Raw genomic sequence first — 13259 nt, forward strand, 5'->3', positions numbered from 1 at the left:
TTATCACAGGATATTGAATATAGTTCCCTGTGCTATACAGTAGGACCTTGTTGTTTATCCATTCTATATATACTAGTTTGCATCTGCTGACCCCGAACTCCCGATCCATCCCTCCCTGACCCTCCTCTCCCTTGGCAACCACAAGTCTGTTCTCTCTATCTGTGAGTCCATTTCTGTTTCATAGATAGTTTCATTTGTGTCATATTTTAGATACCACATATAAGTGATATCATATATTTGTCTTCCTCTATCTGACTTACTTCACTTAATATGATAATCTCTAAGTCCATCCATGTTGCTGCAAATGGCATTACTTCGTTCTTTTTTATGGCTGAGTTGTATTCCATTGTGTATATATACCACATTTTCTTTATCCATTCATCTGTCAATGGACATTTAGGTTGTTTCCATGTCTTGGCTATTGTGAATAGTGCTGCTATGAACATAGGGGTAGATGTATGTTTTCAAATTATAGCTTTGTCTGGATATATTTCCAGGAGTGGGATTGCTGGATCATTTGGTAATTCTATTTTTAGTTTTCTGAGGTTCCTGGTTCACTTCTGAATTTTCAAGAATGTTTACTTTTGAGGCAATAGGGTCAAACTTTCTCACAGTTAAAGAGGAAATCTTTATCAATATATGAAGACCTTATGAAAAAAAAAGTGAATATTCTGCAGAAGAGTCTTTTTTTAGTTCAAGAAGTAGTGGATATAGTGGCTTTAGGAAACTCTGTGCTTCCCTCTTTATACAGCTCCCTGGTGAAACTATAAGTAAAAATCTCTTTAAGGAAGCAATAACCCCAGGATATAAGGCTGTTAAGGATGCTCTGTGATTCTAAGTGGAAATGTCAGGGAAGATTTTTTGTGGCTGATATTTTTCATAGAGCTGTTTCCGTTTTAGTTAGGGCTCTTTACAAAATTCTATGGGTTTTGGTGGTCTACCTCATTCCTATTTTCCTTGTGTGAAGTCAGTAGGCAACTTTACTGAGTACAAGTTTTTTCACAAAAACATGTATGGCATGATAGCAGAACCACCTATACAGATTATATTTGGTTTATATGATTACCAGTGACTAAATATTAACTGCATGATACAGTTATCTATTTCTGCATTACAAATCACCCTTCAAGCTAGTGCCTTAAAACAACAATTGCTTATTTTGCCCATAAATCTGAAAATTTGGACAGGGATCAGTAGGGATAGCTGTTTTCTGCCCCATGTTGTGACAGCTAGAGTGTCTCAACTGGCGTTGAAGATCTTTTTTCAAGAGGGTTCACTCACACAGCTGACAAATCAGTGGTCAGCCAGAGCTGTTGGCTGGAGGCCTCATTTCTCCACTGTGTAGCCTCTCTGAGGGGCTGCTTGAGCTCCCTGTCAGCATGGCAGCTGGGTTCAAGGAGTCATTGTCACAAAAGAAAAAAGTGGAAGGCTCCAATCTCCTCAGGGCCCAGAAACAGTGTCACTTCCTCACATACTAATGGTTAGGCAGCCATAGCGTCCATCTTGATTAAAGAGGAGGGAACATAGACCTTAACTCTTGATGGAAGAAGTAGCAAAGCATTTATGGCCATTGATAATCAAGCACAATTCACAACAACCACTCTTTTGACTTTTAAATCACTTAAAAGTTGGTTGGATAAAACAGACCACCTTTTCGTGACATGAATGATATTAAATGCTCACTGGATTCCTTTCCTTCATTATGATATCAAAAAGCCTTATTATAAGATCAGTATTTTGGGTATATTAATAAAAATGATAGTATATCTATGATGAAAGTATTATTGTTTTCAAAATTGCTTTACTGTTTTCATTTTTTGTATACATTCCTTCCATTCATGAATATACCATAGAACACTAAAGCTGGAAGGCCTCTTAGACATACTCTAGTTAAGCTGTATGTTTCACAGGTAAGAAAACCAAGGCTAGAGGTGGGAAGTTCCTTGCTCAAGGTCACACCGTGTAGCTGGTGGCAAAGCCAAGACCATCGTTCAAGTTTCTTCCACCTATTACACTATGTTTGGCTTAGTAGCCCCATCATTTTAAAGAATATATAGTGCCCCAAACTTGTTTTCTCTCAACCCACAGCCTCTTCTTTCTCTATTTCACTACCTCGTCATTTTTTTTAATAGTCTAGCATTCTGAGTCTTCACTATCTCGCCTTCTAATCACCACAGTTTTCACACAGTTTCACACGTTACAGGGACACAATTTTCACAAAAATCACAGATCTTTTTTCAATTTAGCAGCCTCACTTCCATCTTTATTTTACTACACCGCTGGTACAGGGCTCTTTTTGACACTCCCTTCTTTACACTCCTTCATGTAGCTTCCGCAAGATGAGTCATCCTTGGTTCTTAGGTTTTTCTTAATAATTTGTTTATTAAAATCCTGCCTCATTTCCCCCAAAAAGGTGATGATGGTTTACAGACTTGTGTGAAATACAATAAGATTTTATTTTAAAGAACTGAAAGAAAAGTGGAAGAAAAGATGAAACAAAGAGAGGTCAGATGACTCTTGGGGTAATGAAAATGTTTGGGAACTAGATAGAGGTGGTGGTTACACAACGTTGTGAATTTTCCTAACACAATTACTGAATCATTCACTTTTTTTGAGGTCATCAGATGTTTATAACTAATAAATAATTTTAGAATAACAGAATTAAGGCAATATTGAACTGAATATTGCCATCACTCCTTTTTTATATTTAGCATTTCACGATTTAAACCATTTACTTTAAAACGTCTAATATTATGTTATGTTTCACCGTAATAATATTTTTAAAAAAATCAAATGACTCCATAGGGAAAATTGTTTAGAAAGTAAATATCAGAACGTTCTTTCTTTGCTTAGGTGGTTCATGAATTTGGCTTTGAGCTTCTCAGCAGACTGTGCAGTGAGGACAATGCAATTTGGAACCTGCATGCTTAGAGCATGGTAATTGCTTCGGAGAAAAATATTTCTCCTATGAGTCCTCCTAAGAAGGAGCATCTGGGTTACGGTGAACCACGTTCTGTCTGCCTCAGCCTCTCCTCCAGCATAAACTCGGTGTCAGGTGTTTCCTAGAAGGCCCTCCCTGGAGACGCATAACGAATGCCTGAACCCAGTTCATTACAGTGGTTCCATGAGGGAGAGGTGCTGACCATCTGCCTTAACTCAAGGATTGATTTTAGGGTATCCAGAGGCATGACCATGCGGTATAACCTTCAGTCAACGCCCCATAAATAAAAATTACCCTCATAACTGAGCTTTTGATTAGTATTGACCAAGAAGCATTATATTTGTTGGCCTGGGCTTAGACAGCAAATACGCTATGTTGCCAATGAAAGACAGATCCATACGTTTTCGTTATCAGCCCAACCAGGGATAGAAAGGACATATCTCGATGACCAATGAAGACCCCCACTAGGAAACATCCCTGATAAAAAGGCATCCCACTCACATATGTAGAAAGGGGAAGGAAAACAGAAAGCAGCTCTAGGCAGGATCAAGGCTTCCCTCCCTCAAAAATTTCTGGGTCTCTCCACAGCACAGGTAGATGACACCCAGGACTCCAAAGCTCTGCACCTCGGCATCACTGAGATAATTCTAGCCTGGAAAAATTTTAAGGTTAGTGTCACCAAAAGCCCACTAAGCCATTAAAATCTCAGTCAAGTACTCATAGAAATCTCTTAGCGTAAGTAGTCTAATGTAGTGGTTAATCCCCTGAGATAAAGTACTTGCAAAAGGTGCCTCTAGAACATTAAATGAATTGGTGTCTGTCTGGTCTCGAATTCTGAGGTCTTCTATGTTTATTTTTTTAGGTTAGTTGATCCCATTCTTTCTTGCAGAGCCAGTTATCTGTTAAGATTATTCCTATTTCATAGAAATGAGTCATAAACCTATAGGACAAACTCAACATTCTGTTCTCCACGTAACATGCATCCAACTCATTCAAAAGTGGTATCATATCATTAGGATAGAAATTTCGTGTGGTTTGGTTTGGTTTGGTTCACATGTGCGTAGGCAGCAATACAGTTTCCTTTTCGTTCATTAGAATGACGATCTGACCTGTCAAAAAAGAAGCTCTTTACTGTTCTCCCTCCCAGATTAGTTTCTCACTTGCTAGACATTCCATTTAAGATGTAAGCCAGATCTCTCAATAAATTGCAATATCTGAAACGGTGAAAAAGCAAACTTTAGGCAGAGCTATTCTCCTATTGGACATTGTCTTGCCTTTAATTCCCTGCATTAATCTGGATATGAGCTAAACTGAATGAACCCATTAGAGAACCCGGGCGCTTATATTCCATGAGGTCAAGGACTCGGTCTGTCTCTACTCATTGCATCATCTTCAGTGTCAAGCCAGATGTGTGGCACATCTAGAGAGACAATTAATATATATTAAATGAGTTAAAGGAGTAAATGAACACATTTATAGCATAATACCTCCATGAAAGTCAGAGTTGATGGGTTAATTTGATTATTTCCCTTTTTGCGCTACCTAAAAATGCAGCTCAGAGAGAGCCAATTAAGTGGTACAGAAACAGTGGTCAGCTATCTATTCTGGCCATTGTGCTCACCATTGCCATAATATGTCATCCATAGTCATGCCTTTGTGGCTTTGCACAAATTATTCTCTCTTGTGCTTATAATACCCATCCATCCTTCTAGCCTGATGACCTCCTACTCATACTTTAAGTTCCAGCCAACATGCTACCTCCTCTGTGAAGCTTTTCCCAACTGCTACCTGAAAAGACTCATAATTACCATTTTTCCCTGACTCTAAAACAAAGAAGTATATATACCTCCATCAGGCATTTACCACTCGGTATTGAAATAATTGGTATGCATCTCTGGGGTCCCTCCAAGACTGACTTCCTGAAGTGAAAGAACGTGTTCTTATCCCTTTTTTAAAAAAACTGCTGCACTGAGCACAGTGTCTGGCACATGCTTGGGGGTTCATAACTATTTGTTACTGTTGTCAACCTTACTGGGTCCATCAGTGTTTCTGGTGTCAGACGGTAAACTCCCGGAGGATATACCTCTCTGTGTATCGGTCCTCAAGCATCTCCAGAGACAGCCTCACATGAAAGGTGGCATTCCTCATTGGTAAATACTTTTGTCAAAATGAGAGTGCTGAACAGCTTTAATTAGCTCCACCGCGTGGGATGTATTAATACCACAAGGATTCATGTGGAGGCATGAAGTGGAGGAAATATGCAATAAGCCACTCTCCCAGCCAAAACATTTTACTTCCTAACTCTCAACCACAAGAGCCTGGCCAAGGTGTTATTTAATTTGCTCCACTTCAAGATGAAAAGATAATAATTAAGACTTGGAAAGATTTGTAAGGAAAACTCAGCTGAACTTTACACCACTAAGGTCAACATGTTTGCCTCTTCTTCCTTGTATTTCTACATCGAGGACCAAACAGTAAATTTTCCCAGCAGGAATATGCCACTAATAAAAATAGTTCAGAGGTCCATGGGGAAAATCTCATCTCAAAGAAGGAAGGGACAGGGCTTCCCTGGTGGCGCAGTGGTTGAGAGTCCGCCTGCCGATGCAGGGAACACGGGTTCGTGACCCAGTCGGGGAAGATCCCGCATGCCGCGCAGCGGCTGGGCCCGTGAGCCATGGCCGCTGAGCCTGCGCGTCCGGAGCCTGTGCTCCGCAACGGGAGAGGCCGCAACAGTGAGAGGCCCGCGTACCGCAAAAAAAAAAGGGAATTCAAAGACAGGCAAAATATAAGCCAGGGATCAACAACTGAAAGCCCTGTGGCCCAAACCCAGCCCACCACTGGTTTCCCAACAGCCTGCAGGTCAAGTATGGTTTTTACATCTCTAAATGGCTGAAAAAAATCAAAAGAATTATAATGTTTTATGACGTGTGAAAATAACATGAAATTCCATTTCAACACCGATAAATAAGTTTTACTGCAACACAGTCAAGCCCCTTGACCTGCTATGGCTATTTTAGAGCTACAATAGCATAGCTGGGTGGTTGCAATAGAGACCAGATGAGCTATACAGCCTAAAACATCAATGTTTACCATTTGGCCCTTCTCAGGAGAAGTTTGCCAACCCCTGATATAGGCAGTCAAGAATACTGGCACAAATTTGCAAATTGACGCAAAACTGGTCAAAATCTACCCAGCAGTAAAATATAATGTTTGAAATCATCTCTTCCAGAGGGGGGAAATCAATGGCCTCCCCATCAGACGAACTTCACTTGCGTCTCTGTGGGCTACAATTATTGTGTTACCTTTAGTTCCCTACCTTTAGTAGGAACCTTTAGTTCCATAGCTTATGGAGCTATAAAATAGCCCAAAGACAATGAAAAGCACACAACTCTCTAAAATTAGATAACCTCCTACAATCTGCCCACTGGTGCTCATAATTCCTTTGAAAAGACACCCAGTAATCTTTTACACCCATATCACAGTCTTTCACAATTTTTTCTAACACAAACTAAACTACATTCATTTTTTAAAAAATATTTATTGAAGTAGAGTTGATTTACAATGTGTTAGTTTCAGGTGTACAGCAAAGTGAATCAGTTATACACATACATACATCCACTCTTTTTTAGATTCTTTTCCCATAGAGGCCATTAGAGAGTACCGAGGAGAGTTCCCTGTGCTATACAGCAGGTATCTATTTTATTTATGATAGTGTAGATATGTCAATCCCAATATCCCAATTTATCCCCCCCCACCTTATGCCCGGTAACCAGGTTTGTTTTCTACATCTGTAACTCTATTCTGTTTTGTAGATAAGTTCATTTGTACCATTTTTTTAGATTCCACATATAAGCAATATCATATGTATTTGTCTTTCTCTGACTGATTTCACTTCACTCAACATGACAATCTCTAGGTCCATCCATGTTACTGCAAATGACGTTATCTCCTTCTTTTTATGGCTAATATTCCATTGTATATATGTACCACATCTTCTTTAACCATTCCTCTGTTGATGGACATTTAGGTTGCTTCCATGTCTTGGCTATTGTGAATAGCGCTGCAGAGAACATTGGGGTGCATGTGTCTTTACGAATTATGGTTTTCTCCGGATATATGCCCAGTAGTGGTATTGCTGGATCATATGGTAGTTCTATGTTTAGTTTTTAAGGAATCTCCATACTGTTCTCTGTAATGGTTGTACCAATTTACATTCCCACCAAGAGTGGAGGAGGGTTTCCTTTTCTCCACACCCTCTCCAGCATTTATTGTTTGTAGACTTTTTGATGATGGCCACTCTGACCAGTGTGAGGTGATACCTGACTGTAGTTTTGATTTGCATTTCTCTAATAATTAGTGATGTTGAGCATGTTTTCATGTGCTTTTTCAAGACATCAGAGTTAGCCTCTGAAGAGAACTCGTATTTCAGATGTGCTTAGGATATGGCCAGACCCCATTTTATAACCCATATTCTCTGCCTGCTCTAGGAGCTGGGTGCACGGCAGTGACTGACCACCACTAACTGAGCCCTAATTGTCAGCTTCTCATTCACAGACCAAACATTAGTCCTTATTTGGCTTGTGCAGAGTCCTCTGGGCAAGGAGCTCCCTTAAACGAAGGCCTGGGCTCTGCCCTGAGGGAGCATGTGTTCCTGGCACACACATTTCCAAGCCAATAGAGATGCTCCATTTTAGATCTGATTCCCCTGTGATTTTATAGCTTCCCACTTTCCCCAAAGAAAAGGCAGCATTCCTCTAAAATTCTTATCCAGACTGCATTTCTTCCATTTACTGGTAGAAAAATATCTGCATAAAAATCAATATTCTCTGATCACCCTTAAAATGCATGTTTGACTTTTCAATCAACTTTATTTTCATTTAAGCTGTTGAATATTTATTGCAATTAAGAAAATCCTCATTAAACATACCTTCGGTGTTTTGATGAAAACTTTTTGTGAAGTAAACAATTTTCCAAATCTGCACTAAAATCTTTGTATTATTTTTTAAAAATATCTCTTGCTTTGATTTTATTAGTACACAGTCGAAATTGCTTAAGGCCATTCTCTGAAGACACTCTCTCCTAAAGCCAGACTTTCATCTCCAGGGTACCCCAGCTCGGTTTCTACAAACGATAACCGTTTGTGGCTCAAAGAATCGCACTTGCTGAATTTTGCTTTCTTGTGTTTGGCTTTGCTGTCACCACATCCCTAAAGCCAGCAGGGCTTATCAGTCTTATCAGTCTTCTTTCACAAACACAGACACTCCAGCTAATGAGAGTTAGGCCTCCCTTTTATGTCTTCCAAAGCACGCCAGTTGTCCTCTTTCACAGCACTTGGCACACTTGTGATTGTATAGTTACTGCTTGAAGATGGAAAGTTCCCTGAAGACAAGCGCTGGGTCTGCCATATTCACCACTCTAGTGTCAGCAGTGCCGTGAGGAGGGTTCTGGAGTCTGACTGTGTGCATCCAAACCCCAGCTAACTACTTGCAGCCTTGGGCGAGTTATTTAACCTCTCTCTGTGCCTCAGTTTTCCATCTGTGAAATGGTCATAACAGTACTTATTTCATGGGGTTCTCGTGAAGGTTTAGTTAGTATGTTCAATGCTTAGAATTGTGCCTGGGGAGAGGAATGGACTGGGAGTTTGGGGTTAGTAGATGCAAACTATTACATATAGAATGGATAAACAATAGGTCCTACTGTACAGCACAGGGAACTATACGCAATCTCCTGGGATAACCATAACGAAAAAGAATATAAAAAAGAATGTAGGGCTTCCCTGGTGGCGCAGTGGTTGAGAGTCCCCCTGCCGATGCAGGGGACATGGGTTCGTGACCCAAGTTTAAAAAATCTAAAAAAAAAAAAAAAAAAGAATTGTGCCTGGTACATACAATGTAACCAAACAATAACAGCATGCCTGGCACAGCTCAATATGCAATAAATATTCATTAAATGAACGAATGATTGAAGTGAAAGCAGAATTGAATCAAATATTCAAATAAGTCTAGTGCTTTTTCACTCTTCTTCCATGCTTTCTTGAATATACAGAAAGCTTAATTTTAGGAAAAAAGCAGGATTCCAGCAAACTTTTAAACAATAATTCCACTGGTTCTCTCCATAAAAATGATCATTGGATTAACTGAAAAATTACTTTTCTCTGGGTTTGCTGTTCTAGTCCTTGACTTTAAGCCAACATGCTTTAAAAACAGCCATAAATTCATCTCTAGCAATTGATTTAAATTACCATTTTATACTGGTACCTAGTATGTGTTCAATAAACGTGAGGGATGATTGTTTTAAGGAATGGATGAAGGATTCATATGTACATATAATTTGGTAAAATTAGAGCTTAGAGCAGTGTGTAATACAAAATATACCAGACAAAAGGACACACTTTCATTCAGACTATTACAATAGGGGGAACATTCATTAATGAGGAATGTGTCAAACAGAAAAAGTGGGCTGAGGTTTCATAGAGGCTGAGTCTTACGGGAGTCCGGAGAAAGTGCACAGTGAGTCTCACCCAAGTCACATGAGGAAGGGGGATTCTTTGCAGTTAACCCTTCCCCAGAACAAAAAAGGGTGGGGAGATTTCAGAAAGCAAAAGGGTTGAGGTGAGTGAGAGTTCTTAACCATAGCTATTTTTTGGAAAAGGTCAAGTTCAACATTGTCAAGAGTAATTTTCAATGGGGCAATACTGCCCTGCAGGATATGTCTTGAGAATGTGAGTGACAGAGACACTTCTTAGTTGCCTCAGTAATGGGAAGGCACTGCTAATCCTTCGTGGGAAGAGAAATTCTCTAATATGCAGGACAATACCACACAACAAAGGATTTATCTGCTTCCACTAATACTTTTTCTTTTCTTTTTTTTTTTTTACATCTTTATTGGAGTATAATTGCTTTACAATGGTGTGTTAGTTGCTGCTTTATAACAAAGTGAATCAGTTATACGTATACATATGTTCCCATATATCTTCCCTCTTGCGTCTACACTAATACTTTTGTATATCTTGCTAGATATTCATGTATATGGGGGGGGGGCAGAAAACTGTAAATTTCTAAGCCTGGACCTAACTCCTGTTAAAGTAAAACTTTATTAAAAGGTAAAATCATTACTCTCATATAAATATAAAATGAACATAAGTCAAAGATTATATTTAGCAAATTACTAATGAGGAAACAAGTAAGACGTTATGACCAGTTTGAAGGAGAATTCAAACAACACAATCAGCAATTAAAAATGAGGAAATAAATTTACAAGTTTATGCAAAACTGGCCAATAGCCACACGGAAATAGTCAATTATATCCCACCTGATGAAAACCCTTTGTCTTTCATGGACAAGAATAATTTGCATTACTCTAAGTATACTACAACTAAAAGATTGCAAAAATGATAAAAGGCACAGACCTGTATAGATCAGAAAACCCAGAAAGTGCACTAGATAAGAAACTTAAGTCCTTTACATTCTTTCCTGACACTTCTTTTTTTATATAAGTATAATTTGCAAAATGTATTTTGCAAAATTTAATTTAACCTGAGCTTTCTGCAAATTCAACCAATGTGTATAATGAACTTTATGAAGTGTTAGCCACCAATTCAGGAAATCACTACTTCTCTTATGACAGTAGTGATCATTGTGTTTATGTGGCCAATACAACATCTGAATCTGTCTGCCATTGTAGCTGTGGAATCCACAATCATGTTTATAGACGTTTACATATAAGTACATATAGGAATCTAACTGCTTTATTATGTCTTATGGTGCTATGCCTTTTGAGTTACATATTGTGCTATTATACATTATTTTCCTTTTATTTCTCATTTATGTTACAGTTTTTTTAACTTTTTATTTTATATTGGAGTATAGTTAATTAACAATGTTGTGTTAGTTTCAGGTGTACAGCAAAGTGATTCAGTTTTACATATACATGTATCTATTCTTTTTCAAATTCTTTTCCCGTTTAGGTTGTTACATAATATTGAGCAGAGTTCCCTGTGCTGTACAGTAGGTCCTTGTTGGTTATCCATTTTAAATATAGCAGTGTGTACATGTCAATCCCAACCTCCCAATCTATCCCTTCCCCCCACCCTTCCCCCGTTTATGTTACAGTTTGAACAATGCATTGACTTTTTTGAAAGTTTGTATTTGCTTGGTTATATTCTTGATGAAACTCATTCAGGATCATAAGGGGGCATTACCAAGTATTTGTTAGAAAAAGCGGTACTGAATTGGTTGGGTTGGGGACACCTAGCATGGAAGTTGCCTACGGCAACCTAGGTTAGGTAAATACAATTCAGAGCGGCAATGCTGAGGATAGAAACCATGTTCCTAAATGCACAAGCTATGTCTGTCTCTCAGTCCTTCCTTCTACTCACTCCTCCCCTTCTTCCCACCATAAACACAAACACACACCCTTTCTAAAAGCTTCCCTGTAAAGAGACTGGCATCTAATGTCCCCATTGCAGATTAGAATACTGATATTATACACACACACACACAAACACACACACACACACACACACACACACACACACACACACACAAGTTGATGCAGAGCCCACAGATAAAGAGCTCAGATCCACAAGACTGGTCCCTACTGTAGATACCAAAGTCCCAGGCTGTCACTGGTACTTCTGATCAACCAGCTAAAAACTGGCTTCCCAACTTTTATGGCTGCCATCAGAGGGACTCGTTCCCAAATCACCCAGCTCTGGCAGCCAATGGAGCTCAGCATTCACAGTCCCCCAGAACAACAGAAGACAAAAGAGGCAATTTTAAATGGGTACCAAGCACTTCCTGTGGCCTTCCCCTGGGCTTCAGCACAGAGGGAGCCGGCAAACACACACAGCTCCCAATTTCTCCCTGGAACAGGTTTGATGGCATACTTTTCCAGCTGTTGCTCAAGGTTCAGAAATTTAGGAGCTCTGGGTCAGGAACTGGAGGCTGAGGCAAATATATGTTTCTTATTGTATCCCAGCTACTTACTACCTGTAACTTTCAAATGTGAAGGACAACTTGACTTTTGGAGTTTCTTCTTCTGCCATTTTCACTGATGCCCTTCTCTACTATTCTTAGAACTGAATTTGAATATTCAGTTGTCTCAAAATAAAACGTTTAATACTTCTAAAGCCAAATCATTGAAGTATTCTAACAAATACAGCATTTTGCTATCTCACACTTCCCCACTGTGCAGTCCCACTTACCAAAAGTACTCCCTTTTAACTCAGCTATTTCTTCTGGCATTTATTCTTGCCATATTTTTAAATAATATACATCTTTTGACTCATCTGTTTTATACATTATTTACTGACTTCCTATTATTTCAAATAAGGATTTAAGCTTCTTACAACACCCTTCCCTATCAATATGATAATAACTATTATTGAATCAATATTCGATGTTTCCATTACTTATTTACAGCTGGCCTATTTGCTCTAAATATGTTTACTTTCTGTTTTCCTGGAATTAATGTTTTCTTTGATTTTTTTATTTGCTTAACGCTCTTTGTACTTATTGCCAATTCTTTTCAAATTTTGCATTGAAATTTCCAGTAGAATTTTCCACATCAGGTAACTTATCACTTCCAATTTTCAAAGACCTTCTCTTTCTCCTGGACTACTACTCTCCAGGCCTTTTGAACAGCTGTCACCTGGGATTTCCATTTTCTGTCATCCTTAAAATTTCCTTGGCCTTTCTCCTGAGTTGGACTCCCTGATCCCTAGATCTCAGGCCCCTCCGAGTTCACTCTCTTAGCAGCACATCCATTAGTAGTTTTCTCAAGTTAGAAAAAAAAAATTGATACAATGGCAGAGGGCTTGGTGATACAAGCATCGCATGTACTTAGTTTCCTTTTACACCTCGAGTACCCATCTCTCTGAGATGGGGATTTCCCTTCACCTTCTTCCTGGAGATTTCCCTCACTTTTCTTCAGTACCCCATGTCTTCCTATTTCTTGGTTTACCCTATCATTTTAGGTAAACACATCCTAAGAAAAGGTGCCCAGGAGGAATTTTTGGAGAATTTATGTGTTTAAAAATACCTTCAGTCACCCTCACTCTCAACTGAGAGTATAGAACTTTATTCTGACCATGCTGCCCTCACAGCTAGCTGTTCCTGGAGCAATACAGACACCCTTCTTTCTCTGGCTTTCTCATTTTCATTTGCTGCATGGCTAAACTCTCTCACCTCCTTCAGGTCCTGCTCAAATATTGCATTCTCAATGACCACCGTATAAAATTGCAAACCCAGCATTCCCACCTTCTTTCCTGCTTCATGCTACTTCATTAGCTCTTATCACCACCTGGTATAGAATATAT

At 39.1% G+C, this 13259-nt stretch overlaps 1 protein-coding gene across 1 annotated transcript in view; it reads left to right on the forward strand.

Moving 5' to 3' along the window:
- IMPG1 (interphotoreceptor matrix proteoglycan 1) overlaps positions 1–13259 on the forward strand; it is a gene marked incomplete at its 5' end in the record, with an annotated part of 72117 nt that overhangs the window by 26284 nt on the left and 32574 nt on the right. The gene's annotated exons all lie outside the window — the stretch shown is intronic.

This window comes from Neophocaena asiaeorientalis, unplaced genomic scaffold, assembly GCF_003031525.2.
Source record: "Neophocaena asiaeorientalis asiaeorientalis breed wild unplaced genomic scaffold, Neophocaena_asiaeorientalis_V1.1 scaffold450, whole genome shotgun sequence".
Taxonomy (NCBI): Eukaryota; Metazoa; Chordata; class Mammalia; order Artiodactyla; family Phocoenidae; genus Neophocaena; species Neophocaena asiaeorientalis.